The sequence below is a fragment of the Sus scrofa genome, chromosome X (genome assembly GCF_054392235.1).
Source record: "Sus scrofa isolate SSC_HxYL_T2T_F1_AM1 chromosome X, Sscrofa_HxYL_maternal_Yorkshire_Landrace_v2.0, whole genome shotgun sequence".
NCBI lineage: Eukaryota > Metazoa > Chordata > Mammalia > Artiodactyla > Suidae > Sus > Sus scrofa.
This window is the reverse complement of record NC_139401.1, coordinates 81,326,892-81,337,246: the sequence shown is the minus strand read 5'-3', so window position 1 is coordinate 81,337,246 and position 10,355 is coordinate 81,326,892.

Below are 10,355 nucleotides of genomic sequence, written 5' to 3'. Positions count from 1 at the left end.
GCGGGCTCAGAGGAGATCGATCTCCAGAGTCTGAGCCCGGAAGAAGGGTTTCACAAGGCTTTTATGGGCTACATCTTCTGGGTCCATGCTTAGCTAGTTGAACCAGAGTGATTTCAGGCAAGGTAGTAGATGTGGAAACAAATGTACAGAAGCAGATGTGTGGGGGAGGGGTGGTTGGGACAGTTGGCTAGACTTTGCTTAGTCATTATGGCTGGGGTCTCTCCTTTCTGCATTTTTATTGGGACATTTTCTCCTACACTAGAAGAAACTGACTTATGAGCTGGATTAAAGTAAATATATCAGAAAATCTAGAATAAAAACTTGTGTTTCTTTCCCCACATAAAATAAGTATGGATGTAGATGGTCCACATAAAGTAAGTCTAGATGAAGTCAGTTGAGCTTTACAGTCTTCAGAGAGCCAGGCTCCTTTAATCCTTAGTCTCCACAATTCTTAGGGTATGGCTTCCTTCCCTGAATCAATGCATAGTCCAAGCCAATAACTAAAAAATGGGAAGTGCAAAAGGGTTCTCCTCCTGGCTGAGTCAGAGTCATTTAGTTAGCTTTCCCAGAGGTCCCACAAAATGGATCGCATGGCCAAACTGAGTATAAAATTGACCAGAAATATGTTCTATTTGAGCATGTTACATCCCTGTATAGATTTGGGTTTCTGTCTCTAAGGAAGAAGGGCAAATAGATATTGGAAAGTAGCAATCACTACACAAACAACAACTTATTGCCTTTATGACCCTTCAAAAGTAGGCAAGCAGTTGGAGTGTTTCTTGAGGTGAGAATGTGCTAGGTTGTGAAAAGTAATGAAGTTGTACAAGATCTCAATATACAGAGAGTAATCATCTGGAGACAGGAAAGTTTCTCTCTGTTTTTGTTTTCTTTTTCTTTTTTGTCTTTTTAGGGCTGCACCCTCAGCTTATGGAGGTTCCCAGACTAGGGGTCAACTCAGAGCTGTAGCTGCCAGCCTATACCACAGCCACAGCAATGCCAGATCTTAACCTTGTCTGCGACCTACACCACAGCTCACGGCAATGCCGGATCCTTAACCCACTGAGCAAGGCAGGGATCAAACTGCAACTTCATGATTCCTGGTCAGATTCGTTAACAACTGCGCCATGAGAGGAACTCCTAGCCACACATACTTTTGGTTGGGCACTGGGTAATATTTGGTTGTAAACAGAAGTATTAATACACTTTTTATTATATATGCATTTTTATTTTTTTATTGTTTATTTTTTTGTCTTTTAGGGACGCACCCATGGCATATGGAGATTCCAAACTAGGGGTCAAATTGGAGATGCCTATGTCCCAGCCACAGCAAGGCCAGATTTGAGCATCTGTGACCTATGCCATGGCTCACAGAAATACCAGATGATCCTTAACCCACTGAGCAAGGCCAGGGATCGAACCTGCACCCTCATGGATACTAGTCAGATTGGTTTCCACTGAGCCACAATGGGAACTCCCCTTGTATGCATTATTAAGTGGAAGATATGCTGTCAATTAAATTAAATTAAATTAAATGCTGTTAATTAAATTAAATATCAACTCTGTGGTAAATGGAATAAAAATTGTTTTACATTACATATTTCAGATGGTAAACCAATAATATATATAATAATATTTCAACATGTGGAACATAAAAAACATACATAGAGCCTATATTTTACTAAATTAAATTGAGATTTAAATTGGTATATGCTTAAAACACAATAAATGCTAATTTGCCAGCTTAAATGAATATACTCCTTCATATTATATGATAGGGAATGTTGAAGACTGAAATAAATACTTTTTGACTATTCATCAGAATTTGAATAAAGCAAGACATTTATTTTGCAAGGCAGTGTTTCTGAATCTATGATGCTCCAAGTTCCAGTTTTGTGAGTATGCCTCATGGCCTGCAGATTTGAGAGTGAGAGGGCAAGATTCTGAAAATACTTGACCTATTGCTGAACAGATACGCTGCTTGTTTAAGATATATTTGCATATCTGCAACAAATTGCCACAAAATGTGAATATATTTGCCAAATTTGATCACCTGTACTGAAGATAATAAATGAAATAGGTAATGTAATAGCTTATTATCAAAAGACTAGTAATATATTGGAGTTCCTGCTGTGGCACAATGGAATCATGTAATCTCTGCAATGCCAGGATGCAGGTTCAATCCCAGGCCTGGCACAGTGGGTTAAAGTATCTGGCATTGCCACAGCTGCAGTGTAGGTCCAAACTGTGGATCAGGTTTTATCCCTGGCCCAGGAGCTCCATTATACCATGGAGTGGCCTAACTAACCAATTATATAAGATTAGTAATATAGTCATACCCAGAAAACAGAATATTCCTCCCCTGAGCCTGTAGTACAGTAGTTCCAGTCTTGAGAGTATACATCAGAATAATCCACATGTGTTGTACAAGTGGTTGGTTTTAGTGATAATAGCTATAGTTATTGAGTAAAAAAAAAGTAACAATGGGAAGATACAAATTACAATTTTCACATTGTTAGTACTATGCACTAACCTGCTGTTTTTCAAATTTTCCTTCTCATAAGAATCACTCAGTAAGATTATGAAATGTGGATAATCAGGCTGCCCGCCTAGAGATTCTGATTTAATAGGTCTGTGATAGTTTCCAAGTTCTTATTATCAGGCAAGTTTAGGAAATCTAGTTGTAACCAATACAGCTATCAGTGGTTTTCAAATAAGATTGTGTCCTTAAGCTTCTAGCTATGGGAAATTTGAACAGGTTAGGAAATTAAGTAGCAAGTCTTCATATTACTGTGGCTTCTGATGTAACATTTTGTTTTCTTCCACTAGTGACCTGAAGAGTTGTGGGAAGATGGCATTGACACTGGATATTTTGATAAAGACCATTAGCAATTCAGAAGTTTGATGCTCCAAAAAAAATAATAGACAAAATTTGACTTCAAAAAACATTAAATATACAAAGAAAACTGAGAAAACATGGAACCCATAAGCAATGGGATCCTGCTGTATAGCACTGGGAACTATGTCTGGTCACTTGTGATGGAGCATGATAATGTGAGAAAAAAATGTATACATGTATGTGTGACTGGATCACCTTGCTGTGCAGCAGGAAATTGACAGAACATGTAAGTCAGCTATAATGGAAAAAATAAAAATCATTATAAAAAAGAAAAAAGAAAACCGAGAAAACAATCTAGATCACGCAATTAATATGATGTGAGTATATATAGAATTTTTTTTGTATACTTTGGACAACCAGACCATCTTACAAGGATGTAAAGCACAACAGACTTTGGTAACAGCACTTCTTTCCTTGATGGTTTTTGTCAAAATAAAACAATAATAAAACAAAACCAAAATAAAACATAACATAAAAGCAAAACATCAAATGATTTTGCTGTTTTTAGGAAAGCTAATCATTTCTTTGGATAAAATAAAGTTTCCTTTTTTTGCCTGCTTTTTAATACAGAGTTAAAATGGCCATAGAAAATACATATTATTAAGAATTCCCATTGTGGCTCAGTGAGTTAAGGACCCAACATTTTTTCTGTGAGGATGAAGTTTCCATCCTTGACCTCACTCGGTGACTTAAAGATCTGGCATTGCAATAAGCTGCAGTACAGATTGCAGATGTGGCTTAGATCTGATTTCTGTAGCTATGGCATAGATGAAGCTCCTAGTCCTGGAACTTCCATACACTGCAGGTGCTGTTGTAACAAAAAATTTTTAAAAATAAAAATTAAAAAAAATTACAATTTCAAAAAGAAAGCACATGTTAATAAAATAGAACATGTTTAAAAAATTTATTAGCATATAGTTGACTTACAAAATTGTGTTAATTTCAGATGTACTAGAAAGTAAATCAGTTATACATATACATGTATCCATTTCTTTTCAGATTATTTTTCCACATGCCTTATTACACAGTATTAAGTAAATTTCCCTGTTCTATAGAGTAGGTCCTTGTTACCCATCTATTTTATATATAGTAGTGTAAAACAGCACATATTTTTGTGAGACACACTTTTTGTATCAACTAAAGTACCATCTGGACATACAGAAGTGGCCTATGGACAACAAGATGATAAAACCTGCTTTCTAACACTTAGATCATAGAGGCATCATCTCTGCCTGCTTTTGGTTTTGTAGCCAATCCATCCATAAACACATGCTTTTAACTCCCATGAGGTGCTTAGAATTTATGTTATTGATTCATGAATATTCAAAGATGTAGGAGTTAGGTGCTTGGAATAACATTTTTTCATTACTCATCACAAAAATATGTTTTTTTTGGAAAATTTAAAATATGATTGTGTGGTTTCTTCCAGGTAGAATTTTTACAGTGTTTATTTTTATTCCTTTTACTGTGTGTTACCTTTAATTTTTCTGTGCCCTTATTTAGTCATTTGTTAATGAAATACCTATACTTTAATATTTTATGATATATACTGAGATAATTATTATGAATATAATACTTTATCAGGCATATATTTTTACATTAGTGTTTTAGAGACTAGTAAGAAAAGACAATGTTTTCTTGCACTTGAAGACATGTAAACTATGTATAGAAGGATTTTTTTTCCCATTCAGAATGATTTTTAAGCCCTTATCAGTTCTAAGACTTTGCCATCTATACCCCAGACCCCGCATTACTGAAATATTTGAATAAGGTTAAAAAGAGAAGGCATAGTGATTAGCCCAAGTTTTATAGAAACAGTAGCATGAAAGAGAATGTTGATGGAATAATTGAATGGTAATCTCATTTTCTTTTCAGCCACAAAAAACATTAATTATGAAAGAAATAAAACATTTATACCTCTTTAAATATATGCTTTGACTTTTTGAGCAGGACAGAAGTTCTGTCATTTTAAAATGATATTGCATTTTAATATATGCTAGAATCACAATTTATTAGATAGTACTAGTACAGAATTTTTTCCTGATATTCTAGAAAGGAAAACAATGATTGATAATTTGGACACTGACTTTAGGCAAATTTAGTTTATTTTTATTTATTTTTGTTTTTGTTTTTGTTTTTGTCTTTTTAGGGCCTCATCCACAGCATATGGAGGTTCCCAGGCTATGGGTCCAATCAGAACTGCAGCCTCTGGCCTATGCCAGAGCCACAGCAACATGGGACCAGAGCTGAATCTGACCTACACAACAGCTCATGGCAATGCCAGATCCTTAACCCACTGAGTGAGGCCAGGGGTGGAACCCACATTCTCATGGATACTAGTCAGATTCATTATCCACTGAGCCATGATGGAAACTACCAAATTTAGATTATATTACAGCTTTTTAACTTACTTGCTATGTGATGCTGACCAAAGTATTTAACCTATATAGTCCTTATTGCCCTTATTATTTTTTTGCATCCATAGTATTCTGTGCATATTTATATTATAGCTCTTAGTATACAGTATTTATGTCACTGATTTTCTTACTTTTTCAAGATACTATGGGCTTATTGACAGCAAGGACTATTTTATTTTTCCATTTTAAACCCTTATTTATACAATGTTTGATAACCAGTAGGCATTTAGTATATATTTTATTGCTTAAATGAATGAATATATAAAGAGAGACTGATGGACCTATTTTACATTATTTTATCTATGGAAATATCATAAATATCTGCTTATAACACAATCTTACCTCTTTGCTTTTTTATTTATTATAATTTTATTAAAGTTTTATTTCAGCATAGTTGATTTATAATGTTGTGATAATTTCTGCCTATAGCAAAAGTGATTCAATTACACATATACACACATCCATTGTTTTTCAGATTCTTTTCCCATGTAGATTATCACAGTATATTGGGTAGAGTTCCCTGTGCTATACAGCTGTTCTGTGTTGGTCAATTATTGTATATACCACTTAGTGCATATGCAAATACCAAACCCCAATCCCTCCCTCCCCTCACTTGTCCCCTTTGAGAACCATAAATTTAACATACTAAGTGAGGTAAGTCAGACAAGAAAGACATACATCATATGATATCACTTATATATAGAATCTGAAAAAAATGATATAAATGAACTTATTTGTAGAATAGAAACATACTCATAGACTTTAAAAATAATCTCACCTCTTTAATTCATCTCCTTGTCATTAGGAATACAAAGATATAAAGACATGGCCCTTAATCTCTAAGAACACACTAACTTATAGGGTAAACAGGCCTATAAGAAAATCACTCTAAAGCAGTAAAGTAAATCCAATAATAGATATATTATCAGCTACAATGGTAGTATAAAATGGGTATGATTAGGGAAGTCTTCATAAGTATCCTGATTTGGCTGCAAGGGAGGATCACAAAGGATGCTTGGTGTATGTGGAGGAATAAATAGACCTCATATAGAAGAAAGAGAGCATGCAGAGACGTTGAGATTATGAAAATATAAGATCATGTCTGTTAACATGACACCTTGGAAAGCTTTTAGAATTTTGCTGCAGTTCAGTTGAGAAATGATGAGAGACTACAATAGAGAAGTTTCAGTGAAGATAGGTATATTAGTTTTCTAAGACTGCCATAACAAAATAGTACAGACTCTGTGACTTAAATGAGGGGAAACTATTTCTCAGAGTTGTAGAAGATGGGAAGTCTGAGATCATGGTATAGTTATGGTTGGTTCCTTCTGATCCTTCTCTTCCAGGTTTTCCTCCTTGGCCTGTAGATGGTCATCTTCTCCCTGTATCTTTACAGTGTCTTCCTTCTGTACATGTCTGTGTCCATTTTTTTTCTTATAAAGATGCCAGTCATGTTGGATTAGAGGCCACTCTAATGAACTTATTTTAACTTAACTACCTTTTTAAAGATCATATCTTCAAATACAGATACATTCTGAAGTACTGAGGTATAAGACTTCAAAACCTGAAACTGAGAAGATACAACTTAGCCAGTAACCTTCCACCTTCTAGTCCCCTTAATTCATTAGCTTCTTACATGAAAAATATATTCACCCAATCCCAACAGACCCAAGAGTATTAACACATTCTTGTATAAATGCTGTCTAAAATATCATCAAAATCAATATGGGTATGGAGTGAAATATAATTAAACCTGAGGAAAATTCCTCTCCACCTGTGAACTTGTGAAATAAGGTATGTTAGATAGTTCAAAAATAACATAATGGGCAGGCATAAGGTAGGCATTTTCATGTGAAAAAAGAGAATCAGGATAGAAACAAAATGTCATGGACCCCAAACATGTCTAAAATCTAACAGGAAAAATTTAATTATATTATTTGTATTATGGTATGTGTGACTGAACCGCAGTGACTCCATTTTGTCAGTGCCACCTTAGACTGCAGTCCTTCCCCTTCACCTTTCTGTGTAGTTAACTTTAGCCTACTCTCAGAGAATGTGCCTAAGCCAGATAAATTCTCCAATAGGAACTTTACCCTTGCTTTCATATTATATAAAAAAAGGAAGAGTGCAATTTGCTGACAGCAGATGGTTAATGGTCATGAGATGTCAGATATGGGGAGAATGCTTTTGTGGTCATGTTTCTCACTTGGTAGTCAGATTCTATTTTTAGCTTCAGCCTCTTTAAATTCCCTTGAATAATTTTAGACTGTGCAGTGTACAGCTATAAATCCCTCTGGATCATCCATCCACCTGATACTACCTGTTTGACTTTAATTTACCCACAATAAACTTCATGATTGCATTTTATGGAGTTGTCTGCTTCCTTTTTTGTCTCAAAGTTCCTCCCCAGTTTGGAGGATATTTTTCATTATTTCTGCCTCTCAACATGGTAAAAAAAATATAACAAGAGATCTAATCTCTTAACAAATTTTTAAATGTACTGTATACATTATTAGTAATAAGCACAATATTATACAATTAAATTGTTAAAGATTGAGGGGCCTCTCAACTCTTATGTCCAGCAACCCTAAAAATGGCACCTAGCCTCTAAGCCTGACCAGGTTTCCTCAGTTTACAGCCTCAAATATGGTCCCTATAGACTCAAGTCCCTTGAGGCTGTCTCTACATAATCAATTCCAGTTTTTCCCAATGTAGACAGCCCTAGCTCTCTCTCTCAATCTTATCTCCAAAGCTGGAGTTTTAGTTATTGACCCCTTCCCACACCAGCTTATGGTACTTTTGTTGGGAATGTAATTTGGTTAAATCACTGTGTAAAACAGTATGGAGTTACTTCAGAAAAATAAATATAGAACTACCTTTGTCAGTTGCATCATTTGCAACTATTTTCTCCCATTCTGTAAGTTGTCTTTTTGTTTTCTTTTTGGTTTCCTTTGCTGTGAAAAAGCTTGTCAGTTTGATTAGGTCCAATTGGTTTATTTTTGCTTTGATTTCTGTTGCTTTGGGAAACTGACCTGAGAAAACATTTGTAAGGTTTATGTCAGAGAATGTTTTGCCTATATTCTCTTCCAGGAGTTTGATGGTGTCTTGTCTTATATTTAAGTCTTTCAGCCATTTTGAGTTTATTTTCATGCATGGTGTGAGGGTGTGTTCTAGTTTCATTGATTTGCATGTAGTTGTTAAGATTTCCCAGAAGGTCTTGCTGAATAGACTTTCTTTTTCCCATTTTATGTTCTTGCCACCTTTGTTGAAGATTAACTGAGCATAGGTATCTGGGTTTATTTATGGGTTCTCCATTCTGTTCCATTGGTCTGTCTGTCTGTTTTGGTATCAGTACCACACTGTCTTGATGACTGTGGCTTTGTAATATTGCTTGAGGTCTGGGAGAGTTATGCCTTCTGCTTGGTGTTTGTTTCTCAGGATTGCTTTGGCAATTCTGGGTTTTTTGTGGTTCCATATAAATTTTTGGATTGTTTGTTCTAGTTCTGTGAAAAATGACATAGGTTATTTGATAGAGATTACATTGAATCTGTAGATTTCTTTGGGTAGTACGTCCATTTTTACAATATTAATTTTTCCAACATTAATTTTTCCAACACAGGAGCGTGGAATATCTTTCCGTTTCTTTGAATCCTCTTTAATTTCCTTGATTAATGTTTTATAGTTCTCAGCATATATGTTCTTTATCTCCTTGGTCAAGTATATTCCCAGGTATTTTTTTTTTGGGGGGTGCAATTTTAGAAGGTATTGTATTTTTGTATTCCTTTTCTAAAATTTCATTGTTAGTATACAAAAATGTGACTGATTTCTGAATGATAATCTTATATCCTGCTACTTTGCTGAATTTGTTGATCAGTTCAAGTAATTTTTGGCTTTAGTCCTTATGGTTTTCTATATATAGTATCATGTCATCTGCATATAGTAACAGTTTTACCTCTTCTCTTCCTATTTGGATGCATTTTCTTTCCTTTGTTTGTCTGATTGCTGTGGCTAGGACTTCCAGTACTATGTTGAATAACAGTGGTAAGAGTGGGCACCCTGTCTTGTTCCAGATTTTATGAATATGTCCACAAATACCAAGTGCTAGAGGGGGTGTGGAGAAAAGGGAACCCTCCTGCACTGTTGGTGCAAATGTAAGCTGGTACGACCACTGTGGGGAACACATGGAGGTATCTTAGGAAACTACACATAGAACTACCATATGACCCAGAAACCCCACTCTTGGGCATATATTTGGACAAAACTTTCCTTAATAAAAGACACATGCATCCGTATGTTCATTGCATATTCACAATAGCCAAGAGCTGGAAACAACCCAAATGTCCACCAACAGATGATTGGATTCAGAAGAGGTGGTATATATACACAATGGAATACTACTCAGCCATAAAAAATAATGACATAATGCCATTTGCAGCAACATGGATGGAACTAGAAACTCTCATACTGAGTGAAGTAAGTCAGAAAGAGAAAGACAAATACCATACGATATCACTCATATCTGGTATCTAACATACACAACAAATGAACCTTTCCACAGAAAAGAAAATCATGGACTTGGAGAATAGACTTGTGGTTGCTTGAGGGGAGGGGGAAGGAGTGTGCTGGATTGGGAGCTTGGGGTTAATGGATGCAAACTATTGCTTTTGGAATGGATTTACAATGAGATCCTGCTGTGTATCACTGGGAACTTTGTCTAGGTACTTATGATGGAGCGTGATAATGGGAGGAAAAAAAGTCTACCTGTATGTGTAACTGGATCACCATGCTGTACAGTGGAAAAAAAATTGCATGGGGAAATAACAATTAAAAAAACTACCATATAATCCAACAATCCCACTCCTGGTTATATATCCAGACAAAACTTTCATTTAAAAAGATAGATGCACTGTTATGTTCATCACAGCACTATTCATAATAGCCAAGACATGGAAATAACCTAAATGTCCATCAACAGATCAATGGATTAAGATGTGGTACATATATACAATGGAATACTACTCATCCAAAAAATGACAAAATAA